We start from the raw sequence: 25,575 nt of genomic DNA, 5'->3' as shown, positions 1-25,575 counted from the left end.
TAGCGACCAAAAGTTGCGAACTTTATCATCGATGTTCTCTACTAAATCCTTTCAGGAAAAATATGGCAATATCGCGAAATGATCAAGTATGACACATAGAATGGACCTGCTATCCCCGTTTGAATAAGAAAATCTCATTTCAGTAGGCCTTTAAGATAACAACAACAAAAAGCTAGAAATGTGGTTCTTTGGTCAAAATGTTGTATAGCTGAATGTGTCTGTTACTACATTATTTACTGCATAGACCGTATTTTCCGGACTATAGGCCACACTTAAAATTCATTTTTTTTCTCGAACTCAACAGTGCGCCTGGAATAAGTTTGTTTGCGCTTACCCACCTCAAAGCTATTTTATTTGGTACATGGTGTAATGATATGTGTGAACAGTAGATGGCAGTTAAACATAAGAGATATGTGTAGGCTGCACTATGATGGCAATATGAATCAAGTAATCAACACCAACATTTTATATGGTCCATTGAAAATATGGAACATCACATGCTGCGCTCAAAAATCTTATAAAATAATTTTGTACGACTTTGGTAAGCTATGACGCTTCAATGTACGAGTATTATTATGGTGTGTGTATAAGATAAGACATTATCTGACGTTTTGTTTGGCAATTTTATGTAAAAACAACGTTTCTTACCTTCTGGTACCTGATGATCTATATTTTTTCCAAGATGGCGGCGCCCGGACGGGCTGCGTCCTCGCGGAGCTCCTGCTAAAGATGAAACATTTGGCAGAAATACCGGACAATTCCACAGACTTTATGGCTGGCTCACATCGTGGTCACTCTGTGATCACGTACGACCGCCAGACACTTCTGGATGTGGACATATCGGGCCGTTTTGGACTGATAGACGCGTGCGTGCTAAACATGCTAACTAGCATGGGAATACGTCGGCGGCTACATCCAGCGGCCTGTGAAGCAGGGGAGTCTAGTAGCAGCGGGGGCCGTCTACGGAGCAGACGCCAGCGGTGTGATCGGAAACGCGGATGTCGAGCGGGGCTAAAAACAAAGCAGAAGGCTAATCCCCACAGAACACCACTTCCCTCCATCCTGAAGACGGATTTAAATGGAAAATGCGAGACTACTGGTCTGGGTAAGGAGTCAGTTAAATTAGAACACGTTTTTTCTGCTATGAGTTTTTCAGAGTTGGACATGTGTTTTACTGAGGTGGCTAACTATGATGCGTGCAGTTTATCAAAGCAACAAACAAACAATCGGAAAATCCCCGTTACTGAGGTGGCTAACCATGATGCGTGCAGTTTATCAAAGCAACAATCAAACAATCGGAAAATTCCCGTCGTATCAATTCCTGGATATGGTCGTAACTATACTAAATGCACTGGGCATAATAAACACAACATTATTAATATTGCTACTACGGATAATTTGATCAAAAACTCCCTAAAACAGCCCACTACCTATAATATAGGTTTTTTAAACATAAGATCATTGTCTCCCAAAACGTTATTAGTTAATGATATTATCAGAGACGGCTTCACGGTGGCAGAGGGGTTAGTGCGTCTGCCTCACAATACGAAGGTCCTGCAGTCCTGGGTTCAAATCCAGGCTCGGGATCTTTCTGTGTGGAGTTTGCATGTTCTCCCCGTGAATGCGTGGGTTCCCTCCGGGTACTCCGGCTTCCTCCCACTTCCAAAAACATGCACCTGGGGATAGGTTGATTGGCAACACTAAATTGGCCCTAGTGTGTGAATGTGAGTGTGAATGTTGTCTGTCTATCTGTGTTGGCCCTGCGATGAGGTGGCGACTTGTCCAGGGTGTACCCCGCCTTCCGCCCGATTGTAGCTGAGATAGGCGCCAGCGCCCCCCGCGACCCCGAAAGGGAATAAGCGGTAGAAAATGGATGGATGGATGGATTATCAGAGACAACAATCTTAACGTCATCGGTCTCAGTGAAACCTGGCTTAAACCAAACAACTTTTTTGCGCTAAATGAGGCATGTCCTCCTAACTTTACACATGCGCATATTGCCCGTCCGCTTAAAAGGGGTGGGGGGGTCGCACTAATATACAACGAAAACTTTAACCTTAGTCCTAACATAAATAATAAATATAAATCGTTTGAGGTGCTTACTATGAAGTCTGTCACACCGCTGCCTATAGACCTGGCTGTAATCTACCGCCCCCCAGGGCCCTATTCGGACTTTATCAATGAATTCTCAGAGTTCGTTGCTGATCTAGTGACACACGCCGATAATATAATCATAATGGGGGACTTTAATATCCATATGAATACCCCATCGGACCCACCGTGCGTAGCGCTCCAGACTGTAATTAATAGCTGTGGTCTCACACAAATAATAAATGAACCCACGCATCGCAGCGGTAATACGATAGACCTAGTGCTTGTCAGGGGTATCGCCGTCTCCAAAGTTACGATACTCCCGTGTACTAAAGTATTGTCCGATCATTACCTTATAAAATTCGAGGTTCAGACGCATGTTTGTCAAACTAATAATAATAATAACTGCTATAGCAGCCGCAACATTAATACGGCCACAACGACAACTCTTGCTGACCTACTGCCCTCGGTAATGGCACCATTCCCAAAGTATGTGGGCTCTATTGATAACCTCACTAACAACTTTAACGACACCCTGCACGAAACCATTGATAACATAGCACCGCTAAAGTTAAAAAAGGCTCCAAAAAAGCGCACCCCGTGGTTTACAGAAGAAACTAGAGCTCAGAAATTATTATGTAGAAAGCTGGAACGCAAATGGCGCACGACTAAACTTGAGGTGCACCATCAAGCATGGAGTGATGGTTTAATAACTTATAAACGCATGCTTACCTTAGCTAAAGCTAAATATTACTCAAATCTCATCCACCGTAATAAAAACGATCCTAAATTTTTGTTTAGTACGGTAGCATCGCTAACCCAACAAGGGACCCCTTCCAGTAGCTCAACCCACTCAGCTGATGACTTTATGCAATTCTTTAGTAAGAAAATTGAAGTCATTAGAAAGGAGATTAAAGACAATGCGTCCCAGCTACAACGGGGTTCTATTAACACTGATACGATGGTATATACGGCGGATACTGCCCTCCAAAATAGTTTCTCTCATTTTGAGGAAATAACATTAGAGGAATTGTTACAACGTGTAAATGGAATAAAACAGACAACATGCTTACTTGACCCTCTTCCTGGGAAACTGATCAAGGAGCTCTTTGTATTATTAGGTCCATCAGTGCTAAATATTATAAACTTATCACTCTCCTCGGGCACTGTTCCCCTAGCATTCAAAAAAGGCGGTTATTCATCCTCTTCTTAAAAGACCTAACCTCGATCCTGACCTCATGGTAAACTACCGACCGGTGTCTCACCTTCCCTTTATTTCAAAAATCCTTGAAAAAATTGTTGCGGAGCAGTTAAATGAACACTTAGCGTCTAACAATCTATGTGAAACCTTTCAATCCGGTTTCAGAGCAAATCACTCCACGGAGACAGTCCTCGCAAAAATGACTAATGATCTATTGCTAACGATGGATTCTGATGCGTCATCTATGTTGCTGCTCCTCGATCTTAGCGCTGCTTTCGATACCGTCGATCATAATATTTTATTAGAACGTATCAAAACACGAATTGGTATGTCAGACTTAGCCCTGTCTTGGTTTAACTCTTATCTTACTGATAGGATGCAGTGTGTCTCCCATAACAATGTGACCTCGGACTACGTTAAGGTAACGTGTGGAGTTCCCCAGGGTTGGTCCTTGGCCCTGCACTCTTCAGCATCTACATGCTGCCGCTAGGTGACATCATACGCAAATACGGTGTTAGCTTTCACTGTTATGCTGATGACACCCAACTCTACATGCCCCTAAAGCTGACCAACACGCCGGATTGTAGTCAGCTGGAGGCGTGTCTTAATGAAATTAAACAATGAATGTCCGCTAACTTTTTGCAACTCAATGCCAAAAAAACGGAAATGCTGATTATCGGTCCTGCTAGACACCGAACTCTATTTAATAATACAACTCTAACATTTGACAACCAAATAATTAAACAAGGCGACACGGTAAAGAATCTGGGTATTATCTTCGACCCAACTCTCTCCTTTGAGGCACACATTAAAAGCGTTACTAAAACGGCCTTCTTTCATCTCCGTAATATCGCTAAAATTCGCTCCATTCTGTCCACTAAAGACGCTGAGATCATTATCCATGCGTTTGTTACGTCTCGCCTCGAGTACTGTAACGTATTATTTTCGGGTCTCCCCATGTCTAGCATTAAAAGATTACAGTTGGTACAAAATGCGGCTGCTAGACTTTTGACAAGAACAAGAAAGTTTGATCACATTACGCCTATACTGGCTCACCTGCACTGGCTTCCTGTGCACTTAAGATGTGACTTTAAGGTTTTACTACTTACGTATAAAATACTACACGGTCTAGCTCCATCCTATCTCGCCGATTGTATTGTACCATATGTCCCGGCAAGAAATCTGCGTTCAAAGGACTCCGGCTTGTTAGTGATTCCCAAAGCCCAAAAAAAGTCTGCGGGCTATAGAGCGTTTTCCGTTCGGGCTCCAGTACTCTGGAATGCCCTCCCGGTAACAGTTTGAGATGCAACCTCAGTAGAAGCATTTAAGTCTCACCTTAAAACTCATTTGTATACTCTAGCCTTTAAATAGACTCCCTTTTTAGACCAGTTGATCTGCCGTTTCTTTTCTTTTTCTTCTATGTCCCACTCTCCCTTGTGGAGGGGGTCCGGTCCGATCCGGTGGCCATGTACTGCTTGCCTGTGTATCGGCTGGGGACATCTCTGCGCTGCTGATCCGCCTCCGCTTGGGATGGTTTCTTGCTGGCTCCGCTGTGAACGGGACTCTCGCTGCTGTGTTGGATCCGCTTTGGACTGGACTCTCGCGACTGTGTTGGATCCATTGTGGATTGAACTTTCACAGTATCATGTTAGACCCGCTCGACATCCATTACTTTCCTCCTCTCTAAGGTTCTCATAGTCATTATTGTCACCGACGTCCCACTGGGTCATTATTGTCACCGATGTCCCACTGGGTGTGAGTTTTCCTTGCCCTTATGTGGGCCTACCGAGGATGTTGTGGTGGTTTGTGCAGCCCTTTGAGACACTAGTGATTTAGGGCTATATAAGTAAACATTGATTGATTGATTGATTGATTGATTGATTTGGGATCTGCATACATCCTGAAAAATTGCGCGCCTCCGCCTTTGTAGTCCGTTGAGACACCGTTGTCAATAAGCTTCTTTTTCTCTGTCTTCTTGTTATGGGACATTCATCCTCCACTGTTGCCATTTCTAATATAAAGTAGTGTAAAGTTCTTACTTATATCTGACAGTAAAGTCGCAATGACAGCGCTAAACATACCGGTGTAGTGAGTTTACATTATTCACCCAAGGAACTTTAGTTAATAGAGTTTCGGTTGGACGGTTTTTCATGGGTCACATATCGGGTGTTGTTGTAGTTTCCGGGTGAGGAGATGCTGCTCCTTTATTAATATAAAACGAGTCTGAATGTCTTTAAGACAGTTAGCTCCATCTTTGACACTTTCACTCTCATCCTTGCAAGATGATAGGGAGAAGACGCTGCCGAAGGTGAACCACTTAAACAAGACCACAAAACAGCGAATCCAGAAGCGACTGTTAGACAGCGACTTGAAGATGATCTGTGAACATAATCTGTGCAACATTTTGACCAAAGAACCACCATTGTATGTTATGTAGACCACAAGGAAGTGTTTTCAATTTAGAAGAAAAAATAAATAATATGACTCCTTTAATGCGCCTTATAATCTGGTGCACCTTATATATGAAAAACGATCAAAAAAAGACAATTCATTGACAGTGTGCCTTATAATCCTGTGCGCCCTATGGTCCAGAAAATACGGTACTTGCAGTGTGTATATAAAACGTTGATGGGGGGTTTGAAGTTGTTTTAGAGGGCTTTGAAGGCTACAACGGTGACTCCCGTTTGCCACATCAAGCGTTTTTCATAATTTTTAAAATCTTAATAAAAAAAAACTGTGTTTTTGTCTCTCGTAATGATTGTGACAAATCAAAGTGTAGTTCCCTTTTACTGAATCCATGTTTTGGCTTTAGATTTCACTGGGAGTAAACTGATCGATAATGTTTTTGTTGTACAAAATAACAAATTTAACAAAATTGTACTGTACGTACTGTCTGGGGATGGTGTGGCCCAGCAACTTGAGGGTTCCAGGTTCGATTCCAGCCGTCCTGGCAGGCACACGACATTGATACAATGTTGATTATACATACATGTCCTTTAAAACTGACCTTGAAACAACGTTGCAAAACAGTTGTATTCGTAAATTGAGAGAGAGTTGATGTCTAACGTTTGATCCACGTTGTTGGTTAGGAAATGACCAAATTTGAAAGGTCAAGTCAATGTCACAACCTGACATTGAATAAACGTCGTCAAAAAGCATGTTGTTTGAACATTATGTTTGAGTTGCTCAAATTTAGGACCTCATTCAACTAGTTTGTGATGTTGTTTTAAGGTCTTGTGCCTGCTGGGACACTAGTCACGGCCGTTGTGTCCTTGGGCAAGACACTTCACCCACCTTGCTCCAAGCGCCACTCACACTGTTGTATGAATGTGCATGAATATCTGGTGGTGGTCGGAGGGGCTATAGGTGCAACTTTGGCAACCACACCTCCGTCAATCTGAAGGTGGGTCGGCCTCAGGGGTTCGGTGGAGCCTCCGACGCGGAGGTCAAGACATCGTGTAAATAAAAACTTCTCCATTCCGGCGTATTATGAATACGGCAACAGCAGAAGTCACACTGATTTTCAGTTGTGTAATTTGTTGTGAGTTCATGCACTGTGTTGGTTTTGTTCTTTGCATGCATGGATCATTTTGCACACCAGTAAAACAAAATATCTAACTTTGTCTTGAATTTGAATATGTATTATTATTTTTTTTCCACTAAAGAAGGGTTCGGTGAATGCGCATATGAAACTGGTGGGGTTCGGTACCTCCGACAAGGTTAAGAACCACTGATCTAATCCATTATTATTATAATTAAAACATAGATTTACAAATTCTAACCAGTTCCACCGGTGTCAAAACCGAGGGAACTTTGCGATCTTACTTTTCCTGAAGTAACTCTCCTAAAGGAACCTATAAAGTACTATCTATCTATCTATCTATCTATCCATCTATCCATCTATCTATCTATCTATCTATCTATCTATCTATCTATCTATCTATCTATCTATCTATCTATCTATCTATCTATCTATCTATCCATCTATCCATCGATCTATCCATCTATCTATCCATCTATCTATCTATCTATCATATTCTTATTAGTGGTGTAGTATGAAAGACCTAGGAATCTTGTTTTGGTTACAAACATTTAAAATTAAGTGTGCGGTCATTCATTAATTGACATTTTACATGTGCCTCTTCAGACAACATGGGGACCCCAAAGATTGCATGGCGATACACACAGCGCGTGATCTGCGTATAGGGAGGATTTGGCAGCAGTTTACTGGTTCAAATGTAAACGATACTTTTCCCCTTGCTATTCCACAGCTCATGAATGTGCTTGGTATTCCGCGTCACCAACTCAAGCGCTGACATGGTTGCCATAGCCACACGGGCAGAAAAATTCAGTGCAGAGCTCAGATGTGTGGATGCAGAAAACATAATATCGTGCTTACGTGACGAGGTCAACATAAAAGCCACGAGAGAAAAGACTCATTACAATAAATGACCGGCAAGAAAATAATACTACCAATTGGAGAGGACACTATTTTTCTATTAAAATGTACCCTGGACCCACATTGGGTTATTTTTATGTATAAAACTAACAGCAATTGAGAAAATAACCATCTTGGCAGAGGTAATGACGCTCAATTTACCCGAATTATCCTCTAATCTCAAATCTGTCTTGCTTTGTGTGTTTTAAATCCCTAATGATCAGCAGTGACAAACATGAACAAGGCTACTGAGTGGGGTCAGTGAGATCAAACTGACGAAGCAGTCGTCCATGACGCAGCACCACCCGCCCATACAACATTCATCGCCATCTGTAGTCTGCTGCCCAGGTCGGAGCGCACAGGCGTGCATATGTAGGAGCACACGCACGCCCAGGTGAGTCCAGGCCAGTAGACGTGGGTGTAAAGGACACACGCAGAAAGTTTCAGATATAAAATAAAAGGAACATGTTCTGTTGGGTTAAGTGGTGTAATAATCTTTGCATGGTATCATTTACAGTACATATTTAATATAAATATAAGTTCGGGTATGAGCCAGATGCATGACAGAAGGATTTAGGTGATGAACTGTTTACTTATCGGACATTGACATCACAGGGGAAAAAATATTGGTAACACTTTAGTATGGGGTACATATTGTAAGTAACAAAGAATTAAAGGCCTGCTGAAACCCACTACTACCCACCACGCAGTCTGATAGTTTATACATCAATGATGAAATATTAACATTGCAACACATGCCAATACGGCCTTTTTAGTTTACTAAATTACAATTTTAAATTTCCCGGGAGTTTCGTCTTCGAAACATCGTGTAATGATGACGTGTACGCAAGACGTCACGGGCTTTTAGGAAGTATGAGTGCTGCACACACACACAGCTAAATGTCGTCTGCTTTAACGGCGTAATTACACTGTTTTTTGGACATCTGTGTTGCTGAATATTTTGCAACTTGTTCAATTAATATTGGAGAAGTTACAGTAGAAAGATGGAGTTGGGAAGCTTTAGCCCTTAGCCACACAAACACGGTGATTCCTTGTTTAAAATTCCTGGAGGGGAAACTTTCCTATGGATCAAAGCGCGGTCAAGCGGACATGAATCCCGAGACTACATGTCAACCAGCAGGTTTCGGTGAGAAAATTGTGGCCAAAAAGTCAGTTCTTACCGGAGAAAAGCCGAGCTTGTGTCGTCCATAGCTGCCGTCGACTCCCCTGAGACATTGGCGTCAACACACCCGCGGAGACACCCTTCCGACAATCAGGTACTATTTAACTCACTAAAACACTAGCAACACAATAGAACGATAAGGGATTTCCCCGAATTAACCTAGTAAATGTGTTCAAAAACATCAATGCAATCACGTTTTGTTTTTTTTTACTTTGATTTTTTTTTGGTCCTTCGCTATCAATATCCTCAAACACAAATCTTTCATCCTCGCTCAAATTAATGGGGACATTGTCGTTTTCTCGGTCCGAATAGCACTTTTGGAGGCTCCCATCATAAACAATGTGAATACGTGAGGAGCCATCAAACATGTGACGTCATCGTCTGCGACTTCCGGTAGAGGCAGGGCTTTTCTCTTAACACCGAAAGTTGCGAACTTTATCGTGGATGTTCTCCACTAAATCCTTTCAGCAAAAATATGGCAATATCGCGAAATGATCAAGTATGACACATAGAATGGACCTGCTATCCCCGTTTAAATAAGACAATCTCATTTCAGTAGGCCTGTTACGTTTGCGCGGCATCGTGGATGCGCGGGGAGTGTCGCCTCTCGATGCGCAGGATCACAGCAGGCAGGAATGAAGGTATGAACAGCCTTTTAATGTGAAGTTACAAAAGAACACTGGTACAAAAGAGCAAATCAAAGGCGTGTCTGAGCACAGAAAACTAAATGCTAATATAAACAGAAGACAGAGTTCGAAGTCCATAAAGCGCGAGCCAAGCGCGCGGAGGCAAGATACATTTAGCAAGCAGAAAAATAAACAGACTACTCACGTAACGGTTGCAGGTGCGAACAAACTGGCGAGGTCGAACTTAGGTAGCAGAAGGGCTTAAATACAGAAAACATAATTACAAACCGGTGTGTGAATGAGCCGTGGAGGAGGAGCAAATTAGGTAGTCATGGTGACGAAAGTAAACAAGGAAGTGCGCTATGAAACGGGATCGAATGAGTCCAAAACATGATCAAACATAATAGGAAAATACAAAAAGGGGACAAAACATTCCGGATCACAACCCCCCCCCCCCCTTAAGGGGCAGATCCCAGATGCCCCCCAAAAAACAGCAATGAAGAGAACCCCCTCCCACAAAAAGACAGTCTGAAAACGTAGGGAGGGTGGAGGGAGGACCTGGTGGAGGGTCGATAAGTCCTGTGTCCCCGGATCCACCGAGGACACGCTAGTTGGTGGCGGCGGGTGGATCGTCGCTGCCACAACAGTCCAGGCGGGCGGACCCGCAGAGGACACCTTAGTGGCTGACGAAGACCCGGGCGCGTCCTATGGGGAGGACGCCCGGGGTAGGGCCACAGCCGTGGTCGTCGTGGAGATGGACGCGCCTGTTGCGGGGGACGCCCGTGGTACGGCCATTCCCGTGGCCGACGTGGCGGAGGCTTGACCGCTGCTGGTGCAGAGACCGGCAGCGTATCAGGACCAGAGGCCGGCAGAGGATCAGGAGCTGCAGGTGTCGGCGTCAGCCGCGGAGCAGGTGTCGGCGTCAGCCGCGTAGCAGGTGTCGGCGTCAGCCGCGGAGCAGGTGTCGGCGTCAGCCGCGGAGCAGGAGTCGGCTTCAGCCGCGGAGCAGGAGTCGGCTTCAGCCGAGGAGCAGGAGTCGGCTTAGCCGAGGAGCAGGAGTCGGCTTCAGCAGAGGAGCAGGAGTCGGCTTCAGCCGAGGAGCAGGAGTCGGCTTCAGCTGGGGAGCAGGAGTCGGCTTCAGCCGTGGAGCAGGAGTCGGCTTCAGCCGAGGAGCAGGAGTCGGCTTCAGCCGAGGAGCAGGAGTCGGCTTCAGCCGAGGGGCAGGCACAGGGGCCTGCCGAGGAGAACTAAGAGACTGGCTGGGAGGAGGACTAGGACTACTCTGAGGATTTAGACTAACACTAGGACTTGGGCAAGGGCTTGTGTGAGGACCAAGACTTACAATCAAACTAGTGCTTTTATAAGGACTTGGGCAAGGACCAGGACTTACAGTCGAACCAGGGCTTGGGCAAGAACTAGGACTAGAGGTCAACATAGGGCTTGGGCAAGGACTGGGACTTACAATCATACTGGTGCTCCGGCAAGGACTAGGACAAAGACTAGGACTTACAGTAACACTGGGGCTCGGACAAGAACTTGGGCAATGACTAGGGTTACTGTGAGGACTAAGACCACGAAGGGAATTAGGACAAAAAGAACGATCAAGACTACACGAAGGTACGTATCTGGGACCGGGACTTGGACTACCATTCAGTCTACAAGTGGGTCTAAGACTAGATTTAAGGCTATGAGAAGCTCGACAACTCGGACCGGGACTTAGACTACGCATCAGTCTACAAGTGGGTCTACGAGTATGACTAGAATTACGGCTACAAGAAAGGCTAGGACTTGAACTCTGAACAGAAGCAGGGCTAAAACTAGAACTAGGGCACGGACGGAACACAGGTGGAGGAGGTCTAGGAGGGCGTGACTTGACAGGGGAGAACACCGGTGGAGGAGGTCTAGGAGGCCGTAGTGGCTTAACAGGATGGAAGACTGGAGAAGGAGGTCTAAGTGGCCGTGGTGGCTTAACAAGTTGACAGACAGGTGGTGGAGAACTAGAGGGAAGTGCAGACTTAACTGGGGGAAACTCCGGTGGAGGAGGTCTAATAGGTAGAAGTTTGATGTGCTGGAAAAAAGGAGGAAGAGGCTGGACCGGATGTCGAGGTGGCTTAGTAGTTTGCCGCTGTGCTACCTTCGTAGCACAGCTGCTAATACTAGCCCTCCCCTCAAGACCCGGATTCCAGACGGGGCCCAGTTGGACAGAGGCTGACCGTAAGGGCGGGCGGTGGGAGGTTTGGAGGAGGGCAGGCTCCTACCCTCTAAAATGTTCAAAATCCTCACTAAATGAGGTGGAAAAAGGCACGGATTTAGGAGGAGAACGAGACTTGAGAGGCGAGGAAGCAGGTGTGGGGGGTGAAGACGGACTAGAGTCATAGTAGTGGCGGAAAATGTCCTGGTAATAATTAATTGTATTATTAAAGTCATTGTTGGGAGTGTGACTGGGCTTGGAGGTGCTATAATTATCCTTGAAAATTGTCTTATATAAAATTAGGTCCTTGGGTGGAATGTGAGAAAGTTAATTTTCAAAAAAACTCCTCGTCACTACTGTCATAGGACCAACTAGCAGGGGAATCAACTAAGGGGTTAATGGTGACGTCATAGAGGGGCGTGAACGGAGTGACGTCACCGTGAGTGACAGGGGAGGCGGAAGCTAGTGGAGTAATGACAGAGTGGTGACTGGAAGTAGGGGAAGTAAACAAACTACCAACCCAAATTGAGGAGTCCTGGGCTGTAGCGGTGGAGTACTTGGTTGGGTATGCTGCTTGTTGGGAACGGAGTCCTGGAGGATCCAGCGCGAGGTGACGCGTTTCTGCTCGCCAGTTTCTGTTACGTTTGCGCGGCATCGTGGATGCGCGGGGAGTGTCGCCTCTCGATGCGCAGGATCACAGCAGGCAGGAATGAAGGTATGAACAGCCTTTTAATGTGAAGTTACAAAAGAACACTGGTACAAAAGAGCAAATCAAAGGCGTGTCTGAGCACAGAAAACTAAATGCTAATATAAACAGAAGACAGAGTTCGAAGTCCATAAAGCGCGAGCCAAGCGCGCGGAGGCAAGCTACATTTAGCAAGCAGAAAAATAAACAGAGACTACTCACGTAACGGTTGCAGGTGCGAACAAACTGGCGAGGTCGAACTTAGGTAGCAGAAGGGCTTAAATACAGAAAACATAATTACAAACCGGTGTGTGAATGAGCCGTGCAGGAGGAGCAAATTAGGTAGTCATGGTGACGAAAGTAAACAAGGAAGTGCGCTATGAAACGGGATCGAATGAGTCCAAAACATGATCAAACATAATAGGAAAATACAAAAAGGGGACAAAACATACTAGATGTGTGATCCGGAAGCCGGATCACAACAAGGCCTTTAATTTACAGTGATTTGGTTAGGGTTAGTGGGTTAGTGTCATAATAAGGCCGTGCGGAATAAGGCATTAATAAGTACTTAATAATGACTAATTCAGAGCCTTACAATATGTTACTAACATGTTACTAATCAGTGGCCTAATGGTTAGAGTGTCCGCCCTCAGATTGGTAGGTTGTGAGTTCAAATCCCGGCTGTGTGTGACAATCATTGGTACTTTGACGTTAGGCATGTTAATAGGCAACTAATTATTGGTGAATATGAATATTTTTTTTCCACTCCAGACTAGGCCCCTTTAGGAGCCCAGTCTAAATTTTTTTTTTTTACTCATTTTCTTCCCCAGCGTTTTACCTTTTCCCATCTTTTACGGGGTGCCTCGTGGCGACCCATCAGCGTTCCTGTTCTGTAACCCTGTATGTACACTGTTTGTTTGTCTAATCTTGAACGGGTTTGTGCTGTAAACAAAAATGTTCTTGTACTTGTTGCAATGACAATAGAGACCTACATATGTTCCCCAAACTAAAGTGTTACCAATATATTTCTGATCTTTTTGTCTCCCATACATGGAGATCTCCTGCCACACTAAGAGTGTATAGTGTTGTATGGGAGACTGTAAAAAGAAGGTGAGTGACAGGCACAAACAAACAAACTAAACACTCCAGAGAGCTTTTGAGTGTGAGTGTGAGTGTGAGTGTGTGTGTGTGTGTGTGTGTGTGTGTGTGTGTGTGTGTGTGTGTGTGTTTGTGTGTGTGTGTGTGGGTGGGGAGGGGGGGAGATATTCAGCCCTCCCTCCTTTGCATGAGTGTGTGTTTTTGGCTGAGACATGTGAATGTGTGTGTGTGTGTGTGTGTGTGCGTGTGTGTGTCAGGATGTGCAGCGTCCTGCTGACAGCACTGTTCCGCCTGTGATGTGGACAGTTGAAGGTGCTGACAGGCTTGTGTTGTTTCATGGTCCTGCCGGGCGTTGTGGGGCAGGGAGCACAAAAACCCTGCTCTACTTCCACTCTGTCCTCATCTTGACACAACTTGTCTATTAAAAACTACAACGTCTCATCGACATTAAACGCTGAGTAGTAAGGCCGAAACATTATTCTCCCACTTAACCCCTACCCCAATATTAAACCTATCCTTCTCTCCAAACATAAAGCTAAGATGTAGCGGTGGAAAACAAACCCTAAGAAATGAGACGCCATGCTGCATCCCAAGGGAGTAGGTTTGATTTTGAGTTTGGTGGGGACACAAAAGTGCTCCTTTTTTTTTTACATTAGCAATCATAATTTCACGCCATGTAGATGTTATAGGGTAAAGCAACTAAAATGAAAGCAAAGGAGACAACTTGGAAGAGTTCTCATCTTTACTCTTTAGTGTAGGGCTGTAGTGCAACTGTGCATCATACTGTCAATTAACATAGCCTACTGTCCATCAACAACATCAGAAATACATTCATGCAACACAACATTGTAAATAAACATAAATGAACTGTAATAATCTTTTCCCCAACTTGTGTTTAAATCACTCACAATTTTTCCCTTCAACTACTTCTTTCTATTGCTGCTTTTGTACTGTAAATATGTTTGTCACTAATACTCAAATACAAACAGATTGGTGTCCACTGGTTGTTCCTATTTGAAAGAGCCAAACACATGCCTCCGCCGGTCTGTAACAGAAATAAACTGCTGGCCAAAAATATGTTGATGCATGACAGATACATTAAGGACAATGACCATAGAGCTTGATGGTACAGTTACTGCCTGAGCAAAAAGGCTTTTACTAAATATGAATATTACTTCATATTAATGAATTATATTTTAGCATTGTAAAATCACATGATCATCTAGTGAGGGTTTATTGTATTTCCACCACTTTGGTATTTTTCAAACCGTTGCTCATTTCTACACAAATTGACTTTCACCTGAAAAAAAAGCGGAGGAAAAGACGAGATGCAGTGCTAATTTGGAGCTAACGTCTGGATAGGAGGGACTATTTTTTCCACAGTGAGGCTATTTTATTGGATAGTATGTATTTCTGGTTGAATAAAACTACATTAAATTGATTAAGTATTCCTATTTTATAATGCCTTTATTTGTAACCGTTTTATAAAAGCAATATATCCCTCCAGTCCATGGTATATGCTCATTATAGCACTCTAAGGGGCGTGACTGGAGTGATATATTGTTGAATTATTCAATATTGTTGAGCCTTTATACACCCTTGAAGTAACTTACAGTTTGACTCCTAAAGAAGTCTCTTATATCCAGTTTTCTTTTCATTGACATCCTTCAAAATCTACAGCACACACGCACGCAAACAGACACAAACACAATGTAAATCACAGCACTGGTATTAAAATCCATCTAGCTACCGTGTGCCAGGAACAACAAATGCCGAACATGTTGACAACTTACACTTACTTACAACTTACACTTACTTACAACTTACACCGAGTTGCACATGTCACGCCAAATTTCTTCCCCCCTACAAAAACCTTCTCCCTCATTTACTTCCAGGGTCATGATTAATACAGACGTTTTGTTAACGCTATATTATAAAAATATAACACTATATTAATAAAATACAGACGTTTTGTTAACATTATATTGTAAAAAAAAAATAAATAAATAAATACATTTAAAAAAAATTACAAACACAAACTATGGGATGACGCATTTACTTCCGGTTTACATTTCCTCATGTTTCCTCTTACGTCATCCCATAGTTTGTGTTTGTAAATAGTTTTTTTAAATTTGTTCTATTTTTTTATAATATAGCGTTAACAAAAGGTCTGTATTTTTATAATACAGCGTTATATTTTTATAATATAGCGTTAACAAAACGTCTGTATTAATCATGATCACGGAAGTAGAGGGAGGGGGGGAAGCTTTTTGTACGGGGGAAGAATTTTGGCGTGACACACTGCCTCTCGTCCGCTCGCTAGCAACTAGCATGTAGGCTAGCTTTTACAAGCAGGAGTGACAGCGGGGACAGCCAATCACACGTAAGTTAGCATGAAAGCGGCAACCAATCAGGGAGCGATATTTAGGTTAGAGGCGGGACTTCTAGTAGAGACCGACATTTAACCCTTTCTGTGCCATAATCATTGACTAAACATTACGGGCAGCGCTTGTATTGATAGTGACTACACAGTAGCGGCTGGATATTGGTAGGGACGTGTCCCTAGCGTCCCTACCTAATTCTACGCCCTTGCTGCATCCTCACTCTTAGTCACCTGGGGGCTGTGACGTAAGAAGATGTAATGTTAGAGTATTAGGTAGATAGTAAGCTAAAACACGCAGTACCATATTTTTCAGACAAACCGGATTTTAATGCACACTGCCTATAACCGGTTTTATTTAGGTCTATATTCATACAAACTGCGCATCGGATTAATTTCGCCTATAGTTCACAATCATTATGAGCAGTGGCGGGCCGTGCGTTTCCCACCTAGGCCTCCAGTGATGTCCGATTGTAATGATTACCTCTCAAAATACCATCATTTATGTTACCACATGCCCATTGCTGGAGAAATACTATACAGGAAAAACATTTACGCACTTCTGGGCATTGTACAAAACAGGTTATTTTCTGGCGCATTTAAAAATCAATAAACCTGCATTAGCAATCAAAACATATCTTTTTGTCAAAATTAAAATTGCAAAAAACATTTTAAACGTGAAAAAATAAATAAATAAAATATCTGAACTCACATTTCATCGACAGCTGAGCTAGCTTACGGGGTTGGCCGATATCGTCACACAAGTTGTAGTTTCTCTTTAAATATCCTTCTTGAAAATGGCCTTGCAAATATATGTGTTGTCTTGTCTAGTCATAAAAGATGCAGACGAGGCGTGTTGGCTGAGGTCTCAAAGTTTCACTCCACAGCGTGCTCATCAAAAGCATCCCGCTGCTGGCATGTCTATATTCAACAACCTAAACGGAGCTACTGCGCATGCTCTTCACTACTGTGGCATGTTGGGTAATGGACTTCTTATGTTACCTAGCTCATAACATCACTGTATACTGTATATCTGCCTTAGGCCATCTAGAAGGCCTTACTGACAACAACTCGTGATTTGATTGGCTATCGCCAATGTGTTTGTGTCCATTCACTTACAGAGCACGGACACCTGCATTGCTGATTCTGAAGGCCTTGGGCAGATTTGGTAGAGCATGGCAACATAAGCTAGCTGAATTCTGATTGGATAAAAACTCTATAAACTAAAAACAATAACACTGGAAAGAGCAAAATATGTCATTAAGAGAATATGAATACTTTTAGATATTTCTGGAAAGTAAAATAAAACTTTCATCTTTAATCATGATCAATGATTTGTGGTTATGTCAGGCCAGCAGAGAAGGCCTTGCTGGCCCTGACGGCACACCACTGATTATGAGAGACAAGACGACAAAAGGTTTTTATTTTTTTTTGCATTGTAACATAAAATTTGCTATTCTACCTCTTAATCGCTTTGAAAATGCATTCAAAAAAAGTCACAAATACTTCATTTACGTTTCGTAATCTGTATAATAACCAAAATGTGGTGACATTGTTATTATAAGAGCGAACACTGAGGAACTCTTTTTGTAGCGTAGTAACACATTGGCGTGCTAGCCATAAAAGCTAGCTACGGCAAGACATAAGCTAGCTTCTACGTCAACACAAAACGCATTTAAGTTTGTAAGGCACAACACTGCGATAGGACACCAATCTGTATTGACTGAAAAACATGAACCACAACAACGGAATATGTAAGGTATTAGCCCACATTTCCTTTTTGTTTGTTCACAGCTAGCCGGACAGCACATGACGTGCTGTGTGTATCATGATTGATATAAAGTGTGACTGACTCGATGGATAGTTGTCGGTTTGGTCCAGCTGGCCGGGGACGTTTTTTCTGGTTTATATGGGGTAAGTGCGCCATTTATCTTAAAATAGATTGTCTCACATTAGCAGCTTCAATTCACTTTTTCTTCACTCTCTCGGCTTCCGTCTGCGCCAATGTTTCACCCTCTTTTTTGTGCTCGCTTCTATAAGCAGCAGTTCATCCTACACTCATTCAGCTTAAAAAATATAAGGTTGTGTATCCTCATTTTTTGTTGGACTCCGCCAAGGCTGTCCTTTGTCACCGATTCTGTTCATAACTTTTATGGACAGAATTTCTAGGCGCAGTCAAGGCGTTGAGGGGTTCCGGTTTGGTGACCGCAGGATTAGGTCTCTGCTTTTTGCAGATGATGTGGTCCTGATGGCTTCATCCGACCGGGATCTTGAGCTCTCACTGGATCGGTTTGCAGCCGAGTGTGAAGCGACCGGAATGAGAATGAGCACCTCCAAGTCCGAGTCCATGGTTCTCGCCCGGAAAAGGGTGGAATGCCATCTCTGGGTTGGGGAGGAGACCCTGCCCCAAGTGGAGGAGTTCAAGTACCTAGGAGTCTTGTTCACGAGTGGGGGAAGAGTGGATCGTGAGATCGACAGGCGGATCGGTGCGGCGTCTTCAGTAATGCGGACGTTGTAACGATCCGTTGTGGTGAAGAAGGAGCTGAGCCGGAAGGCGAAGCTCTCAATTTACCGGTTGATCTACGTTCCCATCCTCACCTATGGTCATGAGCTTTGGGTCATGACCGAAAGGATAAGATCACGGGTACAAGCGGCCGAAATGAGTTTCCTCCGCCGTGTGGCGGGGCTCTCCCTTAGAGATAGGGTGAGAAGCTCTGCCATCCGGGAGGAGCTCAAAATAAAGCCGCTGCTCCTCCACATCGAGAGGAGCCAGATGAGGTGGTTCGGGCATCTGGTCAGGATGCCACCCGAACGCCTCCCTAGGGAGGTGTTTAGGCTACGTCCAACCGGTAGGATGCCACGGGGAAGACCCAGGACACGTTGGGAAGACTATGTCTCCCGGCTGGCCTGGGAACGCCTCGGGATCCCCCGGGAAGAGCTAGACGAAGTGGCTGGGGAGAGGGAACTCTGGGTTTCCCTGCTGAGGCTGTTGCCCCCGCGACCCGACCTCGGATAAGCGGAAGAAGATGGATGGATGGATGGTATCCTCATTTGTCCAAAAGTAGTCTTCTTTGTTGTTTGTTACCAAATCTGCCATGATTATAACACACAAGCGTTTTGTATCCGGAAGTAGGAAACACACATTGTCAGACATGCGCTGCTCTGAAAACAGAAATCAATGTGCGGAAGAAGCATTGATTAAAATGAAATATGGTAAATATTGAACATATTACATATTGTTATTATTGTGTCTGTTACTACATTTTATAGACTTGCAGTGTCTATGTAAATTGTTGATGAAGGGTTTTACAGTTGTCTTAGAGGGCTTTGAAGTCTACAATGGTGACTCTGATTAGCTGCATCTTCCAAGCGTTTATCATCTTTAAAATCCCAATAAAAAAAAAGACTTGTGTTCTTGTCTCTCATAATGATTGTGAACGACATAATATGATACCTTCAAAGGGATCTTATTATGATTTATTTTGGTATATTTAAAACACTTCCTTGTGGTCTACATAACATATAATTGTGGTTCTTTGGTCAAAATGTTGCATAGATGAGGTTTTACAGACCATCTTCAAGCCGCTTTCTGACCGTCTTTTCATGATGCGCCATTTTGCGCAATTTTGTGGGTGGCCTTATTTACATAGCTTCACGTCGACAGCGTCTTCTCCCTGTCATCTTTGTTGTATCTGTCATTTGTAGCGCTTCCATTGCGAGTCTACTGACAGATATAATTTAGAACTGTACACATTTTATATCACTAATGGCTTTACGGTGGCAGAGGGGTTAGTGCGTCTGCCTCACAATACGAAGGTCCTACAGTCCTGGGTTCAAATCCAGGCTCGGGATCTTTCTGTGTGGAGTTTGCATGTTCTCCCCGTGACTGCGTGGGTTCCCTCCGGGTACTCCGGCTTCCTCCCACCTCCAAAGACATGCACCTGGGGATAGGTTGATTGGCAACACTAAATTGGCCCTAGTGTGTGAATGTGAGTGTGAATGTTGTATGTCTATCTGTGTTGGCCCTGCGATGAGGTGGCGACTTGTCCAGGGTGTACGCTGCCTTCCGCCCGATTGTAGCTGAGATAGGCGCCAGAGCCCCCTGCGACCCCGAAAGGGAATAAGCGGAAGAAAATGGATGGATGGATAATGGAAACACCAGAGAATGAATGCCCCTCACCAAGAGAATAGAAAAAAATAAGGAGTGTAATGACTGCAGCGTGGGATACAAGGATTGACACGTTGACATTTTTCGGGACTTATGCAGACCCCAAATACACATCAGATGGTACCAATTGGTAAGAAATGTTGGTTTTGCATAATATTGGGAAATAAAATACGTCAAGAAGATGTTCGAGCAAATTCTGCTCGAACAATTCGTGGAAGCGATCCCACCCAGAACAGCCGCGGGGGTGCGCTACCACCGTCCGCGGGACCTGATGGCTGCAGTGACTCTGGCCGAAGACCATCTGGCGGTTCACCGGGAGGCGACCCCAAGACCGGCCAAAAGGCTCACCCCAGCACCGAGACCGGCCGAACGGCACACCCCAGCACCGAGTGATGATTCGCGCAACCGGAGGGGGTAACCTGGACCCATGAGCAGGTTCCCGGCCCGGACATGGACACACCGCACCACACTACACCACACACATTTCACCTGCCAACAGCAATATTAAGGGGGGGTTGAGGGGTTGTAATGTTCCCTATGCTCCTTCGCTCCAGGGTTCCGTCGCTGCTGTGAGGGCGCTTCCCCCGCAGACGGCACCTCAAACACCAGGGCCGGTGTGCTGGGGGTGCGGGCAACCCGGTCACGTGAGGCGAGACTGCTCCCTGATGGAGGAGGGACAGGTGATGCGGGTTGTCGGACCCCCAGCGCCCGCCCCCGATCCAGGGGAGACGTATTGTGTCCCGGTAAGGGTACAAGGGAGTACATATCGGGCAATGGTGGATTCGGGCTGTAGACAGTCCATGATCCACCAAAACCTGGTTCGACCCGTGGCACTGAGGCAGGCAACACGGGGAAAAATAAGGTATATTCACGTATCCCATTGTGCCAGTGGAAATTTGGTATCGGGAACAAAAGCATAGTGTCAAGGTTGCTGTAAGCGCGCACCTTACGCATCCCATAATATTAGGGACAAATTGGCCGGGATTTCATCGTCTAATGACGCAATGTGTGGGGATGCGTTCACGGGATATAGGAAAGGAGAGTATCTAGGCGGTTCTCAGTGGCAACGCGGGTTCATCCGACACTGCCGAGCGGGAACCGGCGAGGGCTTCTCGGGAAGCCCCTCCGGGGACCAATTGACAGCCTACGGAGGATTTACCCCTCAAGCAGTCCCGTGGTGAAACTTTGCGCGCGGCCCGGGACCAGGTGGATTACATCGACGGTCAGCCGATGCGCCCGGGAAAAGCGAGGGTATTCCCCCACTTTTCAATTTTTAGAGACCAGTTATACAGAGTAAGCCGTGACACTCAAACCGGAGAAGAAGCCACCCAGTTTTTGGTGCCAAAACCCCACCGGGAAATTATTTTCCATGCCGCACATGTAAACCCTATGTCTCGACACATGGGCTATGATAAGACACTTAATCGGGTCATGGTCCGATTCTATTGGCTGGGCATTCGGGCAGACGTGCGCCACTGGTGCGCTGCCTGCCTGGAATGCCAGCTGGTGAATCCAGCGGCCATCCCGAAGGCGCCCTTGCGCCCATTGCCGCTTATGGAGGTCCCATTTTAAAAAATTGGGATGGACCTCATCGGACCATTTCACCTGAGCACACGGGGATATTGCTTTGTGTTAGTCCTGGTGGATTTTCACCGGGAGAAAAAGTGCTTATATTACTTCCAACCTCCAGCTCTAAATTACTTAGTTGTAGCGAGCTAACTAGCCCAGCTTGTAGCAGCCCTAACCGGCCTACAAGCTACGGTGTACCGGTTGAGACGCATAATAGATTTAGCCCTTTAGCTAGTCCTACACCCCAGTCTACCGGGCACCACACTTTAGTCATAGGGGACTCCATCACCCGAAACATAAAGCTTAGCAAACCAGCCACAATTAAGTGTATTCCCGGGGGCAGAGCACCTGACATTGAAGCTAATCTTAGGGAGCTAACTCGCAACAGGTCTAGTAAACACGTACGGCAGGCTAACCGCACCACTAGTTATGCGAATATAGTAATACACGTTGGCTCCAATGACGTTAGGATGAGACAATCAGAGATTACAAAGAGAAACATAGCCAGGGCTTGTAATCTCGCCAGAAAGATGTCCAGGCATCGAGTAATTGTCTCTGGCCCCCTGCCTGGGAGAGGCAATGATGAGAGATATAGCAGATTAGTTTCTCTTAACAAGTGGCTGGATACCTTCTGCAGACAACAGGGATTTACGTTTATTGATAATTGGCCCTCTTTCTGGGGCAAACCTGGCTTGCTGAGGAGAGACGGCCTTCACCCTAACCAGGAAGGCGCTATCCTCTTGTCTCGGAACATAGACTTCGCATTGAGCCACATTTGACTAACTGCACTAGAGCAAGCCCGGTCACAGGCAATTACAGAGCTTGCTAGCCTGGGTATGGAGTCAGTTAAGCTAGAACTAGCCAGCGCCAGGCTGGATGATCCCTGTACACATAGCAATTTTCGTAGAATAATACACAACTCACAAAATGTTTTTTCTACTGTGTCTATGACTACGTCAGAGTTAGACATGCGCTCTACTGAGGTGGCAAATTATGATGCGTTCAGTTTATCGCAGCGCCAAGTAGACAATCTGAAAATTCCCGTCATATCAATTCCTAGATATGGTCGTAATTATTTTAAGTACACTGCGCATAATAAACGCAACATTATTAATATTGCTACTACGGATAATTTTATCAACAACTCCTTAAAACAGCCCACTACCTATAATATGGGCTTTCTAAACATAAGATCTTTGTCTCCCAAAACGTTATTAGTCAATGAGGTCATTAGAGACAACAACCTTAACGTCAACGGTCTTAGCGAAACCTGGCTTAAACCAGACGACTTTTTTGCGATAAATGAGGCATCCCCTCCTAACTATACGAATGCGCATATTGCCCGTCACCTCAAAAGGGGAGGGGGTGTCGCACTAATATACAACGAAAACTTTAACTTTAGTCCTAACTTAAATAATAAATATAAATCGTTTGAGGTGCTTTCTATGAAGTCTGCCAAACCTCTGCCTCTGTGCCTGGCCGTTATCTACCGCCCCCCAGGGCCCTATTCGGACTTTATTAGTGAATTCTCAGAGTTTGTTGCTGATCTAGTGACGCACGCCGATAATATAATTATAATGGGGGACTTTAATATCCATATGAATACCCCATTGGACCCACCGTGCGTGGCGCTCCAGACTATAATTGATAGCTGTGGTCTTACACAAATAATAAATGAACCGACGCATCGCAGCGGTAATACGATAGACCTAGTGCTTGTCAGAGGTATCACCGTTTCCAAAGTTATGATACTCCCGTATACTAAAGTAATGTCCGATCATTACCTTATAAAATTCGAAGTTCAGACTCATGTTCGGCAAGCTAATAATAATAATAACTGCTATAGCAGCCGCAACATTAATGCTGCCACAACGACGACTCTTGTGGACCTACTGCCCTCGGTAATGGCACCGTTCCCAAAGTATGTGGGCTCTATTGATAACCTCACTAACAACTTTAACAACGCCCTGCGCGAAACCATTGATAGTATAGCACCGCTGAAGTTAAAAAAAGGCTCCAAAAAGGCGTACGCCATGGTTTACTGAAGAAACTAGAGCTCAGAAATTATTATGTAGAAAGTTGGAACGCAGATGGCGCACGACTAAACTTGAGGTGCACCATCAAGCATGGAGTGATAGTTTAATAACTTATAAACGCATGCTTACCTTAGCTAAAACTAATTATTACTCAAATCTCATCCGCATTAATAAAAACGATCCAAAATTTTTGTTTAGTACAGTAGCATCGCTAACCCAACAAGGGACTCCTTCCAGTAGCTCCACCCATTCGGCAGATGACTTTATGAAGTTCTTTAATAAGAAAATTGAACTTATTAGAAAGGAGATTAAAGACAATGCGTCCCAGCTACAACTGGGTTATAGTAACACAGATACGATTGTATATACGGCGGATACTGCAAATATCCAAAATAGTTTCTCTCATTTTGATGAAATAACATTAGAAGGATTGTTACAACGTGTAAATGGAATAAAACAAACAACATGTTTACTTGACCCACTTCCTGGGAAACTTATCAAGGAGCTTTTTGTATTATTAGGTCCATCGGTGCTAAATATTATAAACTTATCACTTTCCTCAGGCACTGTTCCCCTTGCATTCAAAAAAGCTGTTATTCATCCTCTCCTTAAAAGACCTAACCTCGATCCTGACCTCATGGTAAACTACCGACCGGTGTCTCACCTTCCCTTTATTTCGAAAATCCTCGAAAAAATTGTTGCAGAGCAGCTAAATGAACACTTAGCGTTTAACAATCTATGTGAAACCTTTCAATCCGGTTTCAGGGCAAATCACTCGACTGAGACAGCCCTCGCAAAATTGACTAATGATCTATTGCTAACGATGGACTCTGATGCGTCATCTATGTTGCTGCTCCTCGATCTTAGCGCTGCTTTCGATACCGTCGATCATAATATTTTATTAGAACGTATCAAAACACGAATTGGTATGTCAGACTCAGCCCTGTCTTGGTTTAACTCTTATCTTACTGATAGGATGCAGTGCGTCTCCCATAACAGTGTGACCTCGGACTATGTTAAGGTAACGTGTGGAGTTCCCCAGGGTTCGGTCCTTGGCCCTGTACTCTTCAGCATCTACATGCTGCCGCTGGGTGACGTCATACGCAAATACGGTATTAGCTTTCACTGTTATGCTGATGACACCCAACTCTACATGCCCCTAAAGCTGACCAACACACCGGACTGTAGTCAGTTGGAAGCGTGTCTTAATGAAAGTAAACAATGGATGTCCGCTAACTTTTTGCAACTTAATGCCAAAAAAACGGAAATGCTGATTATCGGTCCTGCTAGACACCAACCTCTATTTAATAATACAACTTTAACATTTGACAACCAAATAATAAAACAAGCTGACTCTGTAAAAAATCTGGGTATTATCTTCGACCCAACTCTCTCCTTTGAGTCACACATTAAAAGCGTTACTAAAACGGCCTTCTTTCATCTCCGTAATATCGCAAAAATTCGCTCCATTTTGTCCACTAAAGACGCCGAGATCATTATCCATGCGTTTGTTACGTCTCGTCTCAATTACTGTAACGTATTATTTTCGGGTCTCCCCATGTCTAACATTAATAGATTACAGTTGGTACAAAATGCGGCTGCTAGACTTTTGACAAGAACAAGAAAGTTTGATCATATTACGCCTGTACTGGCTCACCTGCACTGGCTTCCTGTGCACTTAAGATGTGACTTTAAGGTTTTACTACTTACGTATAAAATACTACACGGTCTAGCTCCAGCCTATCTTGCCGATTGTATTGTACCGTATGTCCCGGCAAGAAATCTGCGTTCAAAAGACTCCGGCTTATTAGTGATTCCTAGAGCCCAAAAAAAGTCTGCGGGCTATAGAGCGTTTTCCGTTCGGGCTCCAGTACTCTGGAATGCCCTCCCGGTAACAGTTCGAGATGCT

General features: G+C 44.4%; 1 long non-coding RNA gene across 1 annotated transcript in view; it reads left to right on the top strand.

Annotated features, from left to right (window-relative positions):
- The first annotated feature begins 12,150 nt into the window (after positions 1-12,150).
- LOC133559294 (uncharacterized) overlaps positions 12,151-25,575 on the top strand; it is a 36,845-nt gene continuing 23,420 nt past the window's right edge. Inside the window, exon 1 of the long non-coding RNA XR_009808139.1 lies at positions 12,151-12,445. This is a non-coding gene — a long non-coding RNA (uncharacterized LOC133559294). The remainder of the gene's footprint in view (positions 12,446-25,575) is intronic.

Source organism: Nerophis ophidion, linkage group LG09 (genome assembly GCF_033978795.1).
Source record: "Nerophis ophidion isolate RoL-2023_Sa linkage group LG09, RoL_Noph_v1.0, whole genome shotgun sequence".
Classification (NCBI taxonomy): domain Eukaryota; kingdom Metazoa; phylum Chordata; class Actinopteri; order Syngnathiformes; family Syngnathidae; genus Nerophis; species Nerophis ophidion.
The sequence above is the reverse complement of the archived record's forward strand: the minus strand, read 5'-3'. Positions and strand labels throughout refer to the sequence as shown.